Source organism: Pleurodeles waltl, chromosome 5, assembly GCF_031143425.1.
Source record: "Pleurodeles waltl isolate 20211129_DDA chromosome 5, aPleWal1.hap1.20221129, whole genome shotgun sequence".
Lineage (NCBI taxonomy): Eukaryota > Metazoa > Chordata > Amphibia > Caudata > Salamandridae > Pleurodeles > Pleurodeles waltl.
Window position 1 is genome coordinate 1,420,632,206 of NC_090444.1, and position 13,808 is coordinate 1,420,646,013.

At 41.1% G+C, this 13,808-nt stretch overlaps 1 protein-coding gene across 2 annotated transcripts in view; it reads right to left on the reverse strand.

Annotated features, from left to right (window-relative positions):
• The window catches only part of RIMS1 (regulating synaptic membrane exocytosis 1), a 2,255,956-nt gene that overhangs the window by 1,767,992 nt on the left and 474,156 nt on the right, over nt 1-13,808 (reverse strand). The window lies entirely within an intron of this gene.

Sequence of the window (13,808 nt, forward strand, 5' to 3'; positions counted from 1 at the left end):
ATAATAAACGGCGGCCATCTTAGGTGTACAAAGTTACAGAAAATAGACAGTTAATAGTTCCTGTTTATGCTATATCTTGTGGAAAATGACTTATTCTCCTTTTAAAGTACTGTGGACATCTTGAGTGATTTATTCAGCTCTTCATGTGGCTCACTGTTTAGTGTGGTTTGGATATTTAAAGGCATACCTACAACATATATATTTTTTATATGTGTATGTGTGTTTGAAAAATTAAATCTGGAATTTTGCATCATGCAAGCTATCAATTCACCACCACCATTGTTAGAAAGCCCAGGTGAACCAAAAAAATTGCTTGGAAGCATTAGTTTGATGCGTTCCAGACTTTGGAGCAGCACGATTTAGGCCTGAACGCAAGAAATGTATATTGTTACACTCCATTGGGTTTGAAGGAAGAGCTATTTTTAAACATTTACCAGATATACCTAATGATGAAGAAGAATTGGACGATGATGAGGCTGCTGTGAAGAAAATGAAATGAGTAGTATGTAGACATAAGTTTTTTAAGAGAGATCATCAGAACTGTGAAGATGTGGACACCTACATTTCTGCTTTGAGGTTGTTGGCTGCTGACGGCCAATTTGGTGAGTTGAGCAACCAACTGATCAGTGATCAGTTTATATGTCAAGGTTTGGACAGATCTATTAAACAAGAATTGCTATATTTGGACAATCCAACGCTATTAGAGACTATTAAAATTGTGAAAACTATCGAATCATCGCTTAAATCAATAAAAGAGATAGAGAAGTCAGTCGAGAAAAAGTTGGTGGGGTCCGAACCAGAGATGACAAAGGAAGATCAGAGAAGACGATGAATTTCCAAGCTTCTAACCAAGGATATAAGAACATTAGAAATAGTAGTTCAAGTGGTTTCTTTAAACAAAGAAATGTATGTTTTAGGTGTGGACATGCTCTACATATTAAGGGAGTGAAGGCTTGTCCGCCTTAAATGTTCAATGCAGAAATTGTGGCAAAACTGGTCACTTTGCAAAGGTGTATCAGAGTCGTAAAAGCAGTACGGTAACTTCAGTAGTGGATGATAATGTGGGGTTGGTTGATAATTTGATTGGGGAAGTTCAAGATATGGTGTTGGTGGTTGATGACAGTGTGGTGAAATGCGCTGACCCCGAAAGTTGTGTTGATCCGTATGTACTCATAAGAGTGGGAGATAAGCATCTACGCTGTTAGTAGATTCAGGTGCTAGAATCACAATGATCACACAAAATTTGTTTTATCAGAATTGGAAAGACCGGGTGCTATTACCACCAGATAGAGCTCCCGTTTCTAATGAGGGAAGAAGAATCGATCTTCAAGGTTATTTTGAAGAAATTATGGAGTTTAAGGGAAGGCAGATTCATGGTAAAAGTTATGTTGCAGCAAAAGGCCTAAACATTTTAGGTTTGTTTCATCAAGGTCTTTTTGGTATGGTATTACGAACAGGTACTGGAGATCAGGTAACAGTGATTAGAGATTCTGACGTAATTGAAGATCATATGAATGAATTTCCTAAAATTTTCTCAGGAGAATTGGGAAAGATAAAAGGTTTTAAACATAAGATCAAAGTTAACGGAAATGCCATACCTGTCAAACATAAACTGAGGAGTCTACCATTTAGCATCAGAGAAGAGTTGGAGAAAGAACTTGTAGGTTTACGTGATAAAGGGGTTATTGAGCCCATTGAATCCTCATTATGGATTTCTCCTTTGGTTATCACGAAGAAAAAGAATGGAGAATGCAGAGTGTGTGTGGATTTGGATGCACTGAATATAGATATTTGGGTAGACTCACATCCTTTGCTGAAAATAAGTGAGTTGTTGTCTACCAAAAGTTTTTACTAAACTTGATCTAACCAGTGCAGTACCATCAGGTTGAGTTAGATCCAGAATCAAGGTACTTATCAGCATTTGTGTCACCAATAGGGACCTTTCAGTATTGCCGCATGCCGTTTGATCTGGCATCTGCAGATTCAGTTTTTCAAAGGATAATGAGTTCTCTATTAAAAGATGTGTTAAATGTGTTAGTGTTTTAAGATGATGTGCTGATATATGCAAGTGATCAGTTTGAACATAATAGAATTTTAAGACATGTGTTGGACAAATTCTCATCTTGTGGGATCGTTCTCAAAAGAGAGAAGTGTTTGTTCATGAAATCATCGGTAGAATATCTATGCCATGTAATATCAGCAGATGGTATTTTCCCGAAACCAGGTCTCATCGATGCCATCAAAGTTGCTCCACCTTCTAAGGACACGATTGGTGTTAAGTCATTTTTGGGAATGTGTGAATTTTATTCCCGTTTTGTTCCAGATTTTGCCAGCAAGGTTTGACCAATATCTAATCTTTAAAAGAATAGTGTGAGCTTTAATTGGGATGCTGAATGTGATGAAGCGTTTGAGGATATAAAAAAAATTGTGTTAGTGCAGAGGAACTAAAGCCATATGACCAGGATGTGCAGTTTTGTTTGACAGTAGATGCAAGTAACGTAGGTGTAGGGGCAGTGCTAACACAAACTAAGGATGGTGTTGAAAATACCATTGATTTTGCATTAAGAGCGTTAAGGGATCCAGAGACCTAGTTTTCTTTAATTGAAAAAGAATTATTAGCTTGTGTGTGGGCAGTTGAGAAATTCAGAAATTATATTTGGGGCAGATATTTCATGTTGAAAACTGACCATAAACTACTGGTTTTGATTCTCAATGGCACGAATAACAAGACTGGTACACCCAAAATTGCAAGATTTACGGCCATGCGAATGCAATATGATTTTGAGGTTATACATATTCAAGGAGGCAAAAATGACAGAGCAGACTATTTATCACGCTTCCCAGCTCATATCAACAGCACTTGTGATGAGAATGCAGAGGATGGAAGTTGCTTAATTGCTGCTGTTGAAGTTGAACAAGTGTGTGTCTCTTCAGAAGGTGTATGGAAGGACAAATTGTATGCAGATAAGAATTTGTGTGAGGTAATGAGGGGTATCAAAGGAGGCTGCCCTTATGAGAAAGAGATGGCGTTTGATATCCAACCGTTTTGGAAGACTGCTGATGAATTGACCATTGAAGACAGTTTACTTTTGAGAGATGATAAATTGATCCCACCAGAAGGGTTGAGGTTTAAGATCATGTAAAAAGCTCATGAAGGTCATATAGGTGCAACAATGACCAAAAGGAGGATACGTGAATGTTTTTGGTGTCCACGTATGGACAGTGAAATTAATAATTTGGTAAAAAACTGCACTATATGTTACAACAGCGATAGAACATTTCAAACGTTCACTCGTCCCATGGTTCCTATAGAGTGTCCATCCGGCCCATAGAAGAAGTTGGGTGTGGATTTAGTGGGACCTTTTCATTCTCTGAACTTTAATCTCAGATATGCGCATGTGTTGATTGATTATTATTCGAAATGGCCTTATGTGAAATTTGTCCAAATACCTAATGAGAAATCATTGGTAATGTTTTTAAGGCAGTTTTTCATGAGTGAGGGCTTTCCTGAAGAAATAGTTACAGACAATGGAGTACAATATGTGTCTGAGGATTTCAAAGTACTCCTGAAAGAAGGTTCTATAAAACACTTAGAATGTTCTTTGTACCAAACACAAACAAATGGTTTGGTGGAGCATTTTAATCGGGTATTGGGAGTGTGCATTAGTTGATCGTTGAAGAATAGGTGTGATGTGAGTGCATCAGTACAGGCTATGTTGTGGTTTCAAAGAACTACGCCGCATTCCACCACAGGTGTGTCTCCTTTCGAAGCTCTTAGAGGAAGAAAACCAAGTATGCAAGTGTATCCAGGGTGGATGTCCAGATTTTTCAAGAATATGCAATTGGAGGAATGTGCGAACATCATCAACCAAATGTAAAGGAAAAGCAAATTATACAGAAAATGCACTTTGACAAATGGAAGAGTGCTAAAGAGACTTCCTTATCAGCAGAAGACTGGGTATCCATAAAATTACCTACATTTGTCAAGAAAGGTAGTCCAAAATTCTCTGATCCGGTAAGAGTAGATTTGGTACGGGACAATGCAATAAGAGTTGAAGGGAACAAATGGTGGAACAAGTCAAAAGTAGTAAAGTTACAAAATGTGCCAGGAGTGTGCCGTGACAGTGGACACCCGAGTACGCAGGATACAGGTGTTTTGCAACATGTTGAGAAAGAATCTCAAATGTCACCACCATGTAGATGTATGAGAGTACGCAAAATGCCTTGGAAATTTAGAGTGTGATCTAAAGAGAAGAGTAGAATAATGTTGGCTTTTTTTTTGTTTGTTGTTTTTTTTGTTTGTTTTATTTTTGTTGTTGTTGTTTGTTTAGGTAGGGGTTGTTGAAATTTGTAAAAAAACTCAATGTAAAGTTCTTAATACAAGTGTCATGAGTGACACATTGGAATTTTGAGTAAAGGTTGCTAAGGGATGCAGCATCGGTTCGAGGGTCGGAATGAAGCGAGAGCACAGCCGGCTTTAACGGAGCTCTACGAGGGTTTTATATTTTGAAATCATCAAATAAACATTATTGGAAACATTTACTCGAGTGCATTACTTGCTGTCTATGTAGAGCATCATTAGGAAGCCTTAGATTTGGGGAATTTGCATAATGTAGCCTGGATCCAATAAGAGTAGTCTGTCAGCATTAGTGCTTCCACAGATAGGACAGGGGCTAGCTGTCTCACCACTCCCAGCAAAAATATACATTCTGAAACCACATCATCAATCTTCGATTCCCTAGAGAGACTGCTGTTATTTATCATTCCTAGGCTACAATTCTTCCTGCATTTAGTTGCTTTGCCTCCAATTCCACATGATACGAATTATGTTTTGAACATCTTCCTGTGAGGAAGTTTTATGATTAAAACATACAATTATTTGAGAATCATTTACACAGTTTTACAACATACAGCCTCTTGCAGCAAGTCCTTTATTAAAAGTCAAGCATTTATTTAAAATAACTGGGGGAGAAGAGGGCAGAGAAGAGCCCTGAGGAACTCCACAAGTTGGACTACTTGTGCTTAGTTTTTCAGGAATGATTTCACCCAATTTAATTGGAAACCTCTACCTCCTGCAGCCTCTACACGGTCCAGCAAAATATCATGGCTGACCATGTCAAAGGCTGCAGATACATACAGTAAAATCAGAAAAGTGCTACTAACAGCCCTTTATCCCCGTCAATTCTTAGATTGTCTATTGCTGAAAATAGCATAGTATCCATATTATGCGCTGGATGAAAGCCTGCCTTCAAAAGATTAAGATAGCTGGAGGTCTAGAGGTCTTGGGAAGCATGGCTTTCTACAGTTGACACAAGCCCTAATCACAAGCAGACTCGACTACGGCAATGCCCTCTATGCTGAAACTTCCAAGAAGAACCTGAACAAGCTGCAACAAATACAGAACGCCGCCGCCAGACTCGTCCTAGAGATTCCCCGCCGCGAACACATCACAGAACACCTAAAGAACCTCCACTGGCTCACCTGAGAGGAGCATCAACTTGAAACTCCTCGTACACACCAACAGAGCCCTCCACGACAGTGGACCCATTTACCTCAAACACTGCATCACTTGGTACTCCCCTTTCAGACTTCTCCGCTCATCCCAGCAGTCACTCACCAATGTAACCTCCATAAAACAGTCCTTGGCTGGAGGAAGATCATTTTCATATCTGGCAGCTAAAGGTTGGAACACCTTACCACTGCACATCAGACAGTCGCCATCGCTGTCTCAGTTCAAGAAGGACCTAAAGACCTGGCTCTTCGACTGATCTCTGAGGCACCCCCCACGCAGCGCCTTGAGGACCCTAAGGGTGAGTAGTGCGCTCTAGAAATGACTGATTGATTGTTTGATTGATTGATTGATACAATTGTGGCAGAATATGGTAGCAGTGATATTGGATTGTAATCTGTAGGGTTTAAAGGGTCATTGCCTTGTTTAATAATTGGATCACAATAGCATTTTCAAAAGTTAGGACACAATGCCCTAGGTGAGTGAGTGAGTATGGATGTCAGCAGAGGTTCCATAATTGTTGGTGCCATTGATTTCATAGTTGTAGAGGTGCAAGGATCTAATAAAGACCAGATTTAAGCTTTGTCATCAGGCTTTCAAAATGGTTCATGCCTATCGAATGAAATGACAAAAGACTTTTGCCTTTGAATCAACTGGTTTAATGAGAAGACTTTCCATAACTGCTGTTATTTTATGTAAAATTATTCAATTTTTCACAAAATTCATGCGGGGTGTCGGTCTTTGTGAGACTCGTTCTGGTGCTAAAAGTTCATTCATAAACCTCTCTCGGAGTACTAGGTTCTTCAACAATCTTGTTGGAGTAGTAAGACGTGTTTATTCTTAGTAGCTTGAAGTTACAGTCTATTATCTCTAATTTAAATCTACTCTTGTTTTCCCCATCACCGATCTTCTGCAATTATCGTTCAAGGCGGCACGGTTTCAGTCTGGCTTCTACTAATTCTTATGAGAACCATGGAGCTGATTTAGCTCTTTTTGCTATTTGCTCTTTTTTAACTGAGCATGTAAACTGCTTGCTTTATCCACAAAGTAAATTATCTGTTCACATCATCTACAGATTAACTTAGTTTAGGTAGTGTATTCTGAAGTGCTGTTAACATAGTTTCTGAATTAATCTTCTGGCATTTGTGGATTGTTCTGAAGTCAGTTTGACTCATGGGTCATTATTCCAAAAGTTGTAAGTCAAACCTGATCAGAAATGATCGGAGCAGATGCTGGATAAATATCTAATTTGAGAATTTGAGGATTACATGCCTAGATTAAATGTTAAATTTGCCCTTTATAGTGAGGGGTGCCCTAAACATTTTCAGGAAGATTTAATGGCCTCACTATTTCCGTAAACTTATGGTCTTTAGTACCTGCCCTTGGATCTTTGGCCCAGAAATTAAAATGTCCAATTATCACCAGTTGTGAGCAACTGATCAGTAGTGAATTTATGGAAATGTTTTAGAAAATCTGCCATACACTGAGGTAGGCAGTACGTTAATAGGATTGTACAAGAGAGTAGTAGAAGTATTGATAAAATAAATCTTAATAGCAACATTTTATGTCAAGAATCGGATCGAATTGTAGTGTAGAAATTAGGTGGTGGCGTTGTGTAGCAGCACTAGGTGGTGCCATCACATAAAAGCTGCAACTCCTCCCCCTTTTCTATTCGATCTATTACATCACCGTTTGTCAGCTGTCATATCTGAGGTAGTGTTCTGAAAGCAATGTTGCCGTTAGTAACAAAAAAATCTAAATGTGTCGGGTTCAATAAGTAAATATTTAAATAAGGTATTTGAATGGATTTCCCTGGCTCTACATTACTTTGATTACAGGATACTGTTTTATTAATTCCTGTTTCTGCTGTTTAAAAATACCACAATTTAATAAGATAGTACTTAAATCAGGGATTGTTAAGGTACTTACAGGTTTCAGTGCTTTAAACTGATTTGCTGAGTAGATTTTATTCCCATCATAATGGCTACCTTGGTCCCAGGAGGTTGCAGACTGGTGCAGACAGGTTTGCCTTTTGCACTGCTGCTGTGCGAATGCACAGGCCACTTGTTTAGATAGTCCCTCAGTGCCTGGCACATCTGGAGTGCTAACTCACAAAACTGTGCTGAACTAATGTAAAACAGGAAGTGAGGATTAACAGAGTAACTTGGTTGCACAATCTACTGAAGAAGGTCCTTGAAGTGCAAAGTGGGAGTACAATATTTAAAGAAATGTTTCCAAAGCAGCAATATTAAAACAACAGCATACAATGCAGGGTGGTGCTCTGCATTCGCCTTAACTCTACCACAATGCAAACCAACAGATAGTGGGTGTGAATTTTCAGCCCCTTCTTTCAGTTGTCAGCCCGTGGTTGGCACATCTAGGGTGTCAGTTACAAGCCTCTTGTGCCACCGCTGTGTCATTTCTTTTTTGAAAGAGCGGCAGTGAGATCAGTGCTCTACACTGCTACATATTTACAAACTGCAGTATTAGACCCATTGTACCAGTTTGTAAAGGCCTGAGTCACATTTTACCTGCATCAGGTATAATGTATGCAGAGTAGGAGTTCTCAGGTAAAAAAAAACACGCAGAACTGACAGTGAAATTTACAACTTTTCACTGCGACACTCAGGTGTTTTACAGTGGGACTTTCCTCTGTTACATTGCTGGATTTGTGTCACTTTTACGACTCAACTCCAGCAATGTGTCACTTTAGCAACAACACATGTGTCAGAATTTCTGACATATCTGTGAAAACGTGCGCCATGGAGCTCTGTGTTGTAAATACAGTGCATCCATGGCATCATTAGGAGATTTGCAGCAGGCGCAAAAAATCTGATGTGCCAATCCGTCAGTTTCTTGTAAATGAGGCCCCTAGATCACTAACTCACAAAATGGAGCTCACCTGATGTCAATCTGGAAGTGAAGATTGAGGAAGTAACTTACTTTCTCAACTTCAGTCTAGAAAACCACTCATACAATCTACCCTGAAATCTCCAACATTATGCACATTATTTGAAAATGATCCCTATGAGCGTTCTAGACCGAAATTGGCAATCACTTTTCAAACAGATCAAAGTATATTTGTTGCTAAAAGTACGGGTACTTGGCCAAAACAATGCCAACAATGTAGGAAAATTATACATTTAATTATATGCATAGCAGCAAATACATTTAAACAGTGTGGGCAGGTGGAGGACCAGGAGATGGTAATGCTGGTGGGTGAAAGGGCAAATGCTGTTGTGATTGGAGAAGATTCTGACCAGTAGGATCTGTTTAGCTAGAATGTGTGATCCCCACATCTACTTCATGAATGTCTGTGGCATGGGCCTGGCAATTCATTGTCTTCCAAGATCATAAGAAGAGGTGGAAGTGCCATGTTACACTACCTGCTGCAGTCAAAGAGCCATATTTAACAATGCTTTGCACCAGTACAGGGTCACCAGAAGTAATGCAAACAAGTGCAAAGTGTTGAATTGGAAATTACCTTCCAGGGCAAAATGTATTTTGTGTCGGAATGAACCCCTGAAGTAACGAAACGTAGCATTATACGTGTCAAGGGGCATCCCGTGGGTGGCATATGAAAGCTGCCTTCCAATCACCCTTCACTTTTGACAGGAAGCCCTATCTAATAACACAGTAGACGGGCCTTTGCAACAAAATGTGTACCTCCTTGAGGCAGAGGTAAAGTTGGAGAAAATATTTTCTTTCTCTAAACTTTTCAGACTTTGCGTGTCTGCAGTACTGTATAGCACACACACAAAGTTGGGAAAGTTTTAAATTATGTCTAAGCATATTTTTTTGTGTAGTGGACGGATGTCTTACCAGTAGAAATCCTCTGCTAGTAATCGTGCAGACACCCTTGTAAAATGGTGCATGGGTGTGTGTGTAGTACAAGTGCACCAGTTCTGGGGGAGGGAGCAACATAGCCTTATCTTGGTAAATTTTCCCCAAAGTGTATATCTCAATAGTGTTTACTTGGTAATCAGAAACTATCTTGCTTCGACTGTGGAAAGTATGAATCTTGGCCTACAGTTTAAATGTCAATGTAAGACAGAATGGGTTGTATCTTTCAGAGAATACCAGAGTGCTGCAACGCTACACATAGCATACTTGCTTAGCTAAGAGGATCCATAGAAGTTACAGAACCCCAGGATTTTTCAGATCTTATGTTGTTTTGGTGGGAAAGCTTTCCTGAATTTCCTTTGCCAACCTTTTATATTTAAAACTGTAACTTCAAAAGTCCATTCATTCATTTTGAAGCCAAAATTACATTTTCGCGTTTTAAACTTACTAAAGTACTTTGCATGTCAAAAATCACTGGTGTCAGGAGATGCCTCGATATGTCTTGTCACCATTAAGTTGGATAAAGATACTGGACACTGGGAAAAGTGAAAGGATTTTTTATACTTCCTGCAAAAAAACATTTTGCATGTGGAGCACTCCCTGCTCCCTAAGAAAAAGCAATATTTGTCTGTCTTAATTTTGGCATTATTAGCAGTAATACCTTGCCTCATGGAAGCACTGGCTCTCCTGGACAGTTTGGGTGTGATGGAAGTTTCTTGGGGGAGAAAACTGATGTGACGGAAATTGCTATGTTGGATGCAACATCCAGCATTTGTTTCTCAATTTAAAGGAATGTAGAAACCTAGATAAATGACTCGCTGGTTAGCCAAGCTCCAAGATAAAACCATTAAACATGGTAGCAGAGACAAATGCCTCAAAACTGTCTAGCCCTGCCAGCCTTCCTTCAGTCACTGTTATCAATGGTGTCATAAGTACATTGCTTTACGATATAGCTTGGCCGGAAGAGGCTAAGGATGGCTCACAAGAGACGATTGGCAAAGTGGGGAAGTTGGATTAAATGTAGATGGGTCACAGTGGTATGGAAATGTTTTTTCGATGTGCTAAATGGTTATGGTTTTCTTAGAAGTGGACTGCAATATATAATACCTAATTTCCGTCCCTGCCACTCAATCACTCAAACAATCAATCAAGGGATCTTGTAGAGTGTGGCTTGTCACCCCAGGGGTCTCCAGGTGCTGATGAGATGCTGTGTGCCTTGTTGGGCTGGCAATGGCAGTTGAACAGCCACATCTTAAGCTGCTTTCTGAAGTCCTTCAGAGAAGGGGAGGTGCGCAGGTGTAGGTCGTTCCAGAACTTGACAGCGAGGTGGGAGAAGGAGCGACCTCCGAAACAGTCTCGACAGATGTGAGGGAGTAGGCCTGGGTGAGAGTGGCTGAGTGGAGTTCTCTGGTCAGTCGGTGGAAGGTGACGTGGGAGTTGATGTAGGCGGTCCAACCAACATTGTGACGGGCTTTGTAGGCATGCATGAGGAGCTTGAAGAGGCATCTGTGCTGCATGAGGAATCAGTGGGGAGCCCTGAGATGGGGAGTGATGCTAGCTTTTCTGGGAAGGTCGAGGATCAGTCTTGCTGCCACGTTCTGGATGGGGTTCAAGAGATGTTTAGTGGTTCTGGTATAGATCATGTTGCCATAGTTGAGTCGGCTGGAGACGAGAGACTGGGTGACTGCCTTCCTGGTGGAGATGGCGATCCACTGGAAGATCTTGAAGAGCTTGCAGAGGATGTGGAAGCAGGCAGAGTAGACAGCGTTAATCTGTTGCTTCATGGTGAGTTGGGTGTCTGGGTTGTGTGAGTGGTTTGTGAGGGTGGGAGAAGGGCTGAGGGCAGTGGCCACCACGTGTCGTTCCAGTGGGAGGGCTTGTTCCCAAAGACAAAGACCTCTGTTTTGTCCTAGTTGAGCTTGAGGCAGTTGGTCTTCATCAGGTGGCAATGTCTGTCATGGTGGTCTGGAAGTTGGTCCGTGTGGCGGCGCCTGTGAAGGAAAGAACGAGCTGGTTGTTGTCGGTGTAGGAGATAATGCTGAGTCCGTGGGTGTGTGCGATGTCTGCAAGAGAAGTCATGTAGGTGTTCAAGAGGATGGGGCTGAGGGAGGAGCCCTGGGGAATTCCACAAATGATGTTCTTAGGTGCAGAAACAAAGAGTGGTTGGAGGATCCTCTGTGTACGGCCGGAGAGAAAGGCAGAGATTCAGTTGAGTGTGTTGTCTTGAATGCCAATGAGGTGGAGTCTGGTGATGAGTGTGTGGTGGGAGACTATGTTGAAGGCTGCTTATAAGTTGAGGAGGATGAGAACAGCTGTTGCCCCAAGGATGTCATTGGTAGCTGCGATAACGGCGGTCTCGGTGCTGTGGTTAGGCCGGAAGCCAGATTGGGATGGGTTGAGCAGGTTGTTGTCTTCGAGGTAGCGTGTGAGCGGGCGGCTGATGGGCTTTTCTAGGACTCTGGCAGGGAATGGGAGGAGCTAAAGCTACTACTCCCTTATACTACCCACTCAGTAAGTCAGTGTTAATTTTTTGATTACGGAGACAGCGTTGACCACAGGCTGTTATTTCCATGCTAGTCTACTATAGAATTTATGGTTTCTTTGCTTACCTTATTCCTCTGTGCTTCTTTATTGCTGGCTGCACCTAAAAGCTGTACCGCTGGTATTTGTTGCACTTTATACATGACAATTACTCAAAAACAAAGTTAAATGTGTGCAGATTATGATCCGGTTTTTCCTAACAAAATGGTTATTTTATCAGATTTCCTATTTGTTTTCTTGGATATTCAAACTGAATGATTGACCAGTCCACTGCTGTAGACAGGAGTGAGAGACGCTACATTTAAGTATTGTTGCACATGAAGCAAAGAGCACCATTTTTCACTTATTGTTATTGGGTCACATTTTTAAGCAGGACATTAACTAGGAAAACACCAGCGTTTGCAAACAAACCAATTATTACTATGTAACGTAACTGATATCTCGCCTAATGTGGTTTCTTACAGCCCCGTTATTATCTGCATACATCTGTTTAAACTGTTCATAATCTGAATGTAACCGAGGTGTACTCCAAGACCATTTGGAATGCCCTAAAGAACATACAACGGTGGACACCAACCTCTGGGAACCTGTTGGGTACGTGTTAAAGGGCGTCAAATTGCTGTTTCTTTGTGTAACAGAGTGGCTAAATGTGACATATAGAGGTCCCTTTACTCACGTGGAAAATGGAGTTTGCATGCATTACTCTGGGAGCGGGCCGGCGCTAGTGGAGAGGAAGAGGCACACAACCTCAAACATAAAGTCATTATTAGGTGACTCAAACATTGTATTCAAGCTGTAGAGCATTTGTACATTGTAATCAAGCAAAGGCATGTCAAAATGTAGAAAAAAAAATATTTTCTAACCACTTTATCCTCCTGTGAGAATGCATCCACGGAAGCAGAGGAGAAAAGAAGCAATACATTAGAAAGATAATCAGATATTTACACTGAGGCAGGTCTATAAGCATCTCTGCTATAAAACTGAAAACAAATGTTATTTATTTTAAAGGAGATTACAGTGATTCATGCACAGATATCACAATTAAAAGTACTAGTAAAAGGCAGCATTAAGCAAGATTAAACAGTATGCACTCAGGCAGAATTCTGCATGTGTTTTTTTCTAGTAAACAAAAAAAGAAAAAGCAGGTCAGCAAAAAGCTTTATTTTTGTATCCAGTTCTACACACATATATTTTTTACATTGTGTCTATTTTGCTAAGAGATCCATAGAAATGGTACATAGCAAACAGTAGCAATCTGTCAAGTCATACTGATGTTTCTCACTTATAGTGCTACCACTTGTCTAAAGATTTTTAGATGTGCACATTAAAATCTTATGGCATCTTTATGAGTTTGGTGGTCCAACCGACGGACCGAGATGATGGCGGTCCTTTAAACGGCACCTGGCCGATGGTCCAAGAACCGCCGTATGACAAGTTCTACACAGGGCTGGAGTGACTGGTGGAGGCATGGGGCAGTACAATGGAGCTACTGCCGGCTATGCTCTCCTGCCTGTCAGCACAATGATAAGCCATGCCGTGCACAGGGCACAGGACACAGTATGCCCCCGAACATTACCCCTCCATGTGGCCATACCGCATACCCCTTTTTGGGCTTCTTGCCTGCCGACCGCCAAGCTTTCCAAGGCGGTGACATTTTATCAATGAAAACCTGGCGGTCCAGCAGGTCGTAATAGCCACGGCGGTCCCAATACTGTGATCTCTAACACTGCCCGCTGCAGTAAAGGACCTCTGCGGTCTCCGTCACACTGACAGACAGTCATTATGGCGGGGCTGGCAGAGCACTGGCGTTCTTTTTGGCAGTCCCATAGCCAAACTCATAATATGGGGGTTGAACCGCTAGAGTTGTGGCAGTTGGACCGCCATCGACAACATGGCGGTGCACGGACTGCCAAAC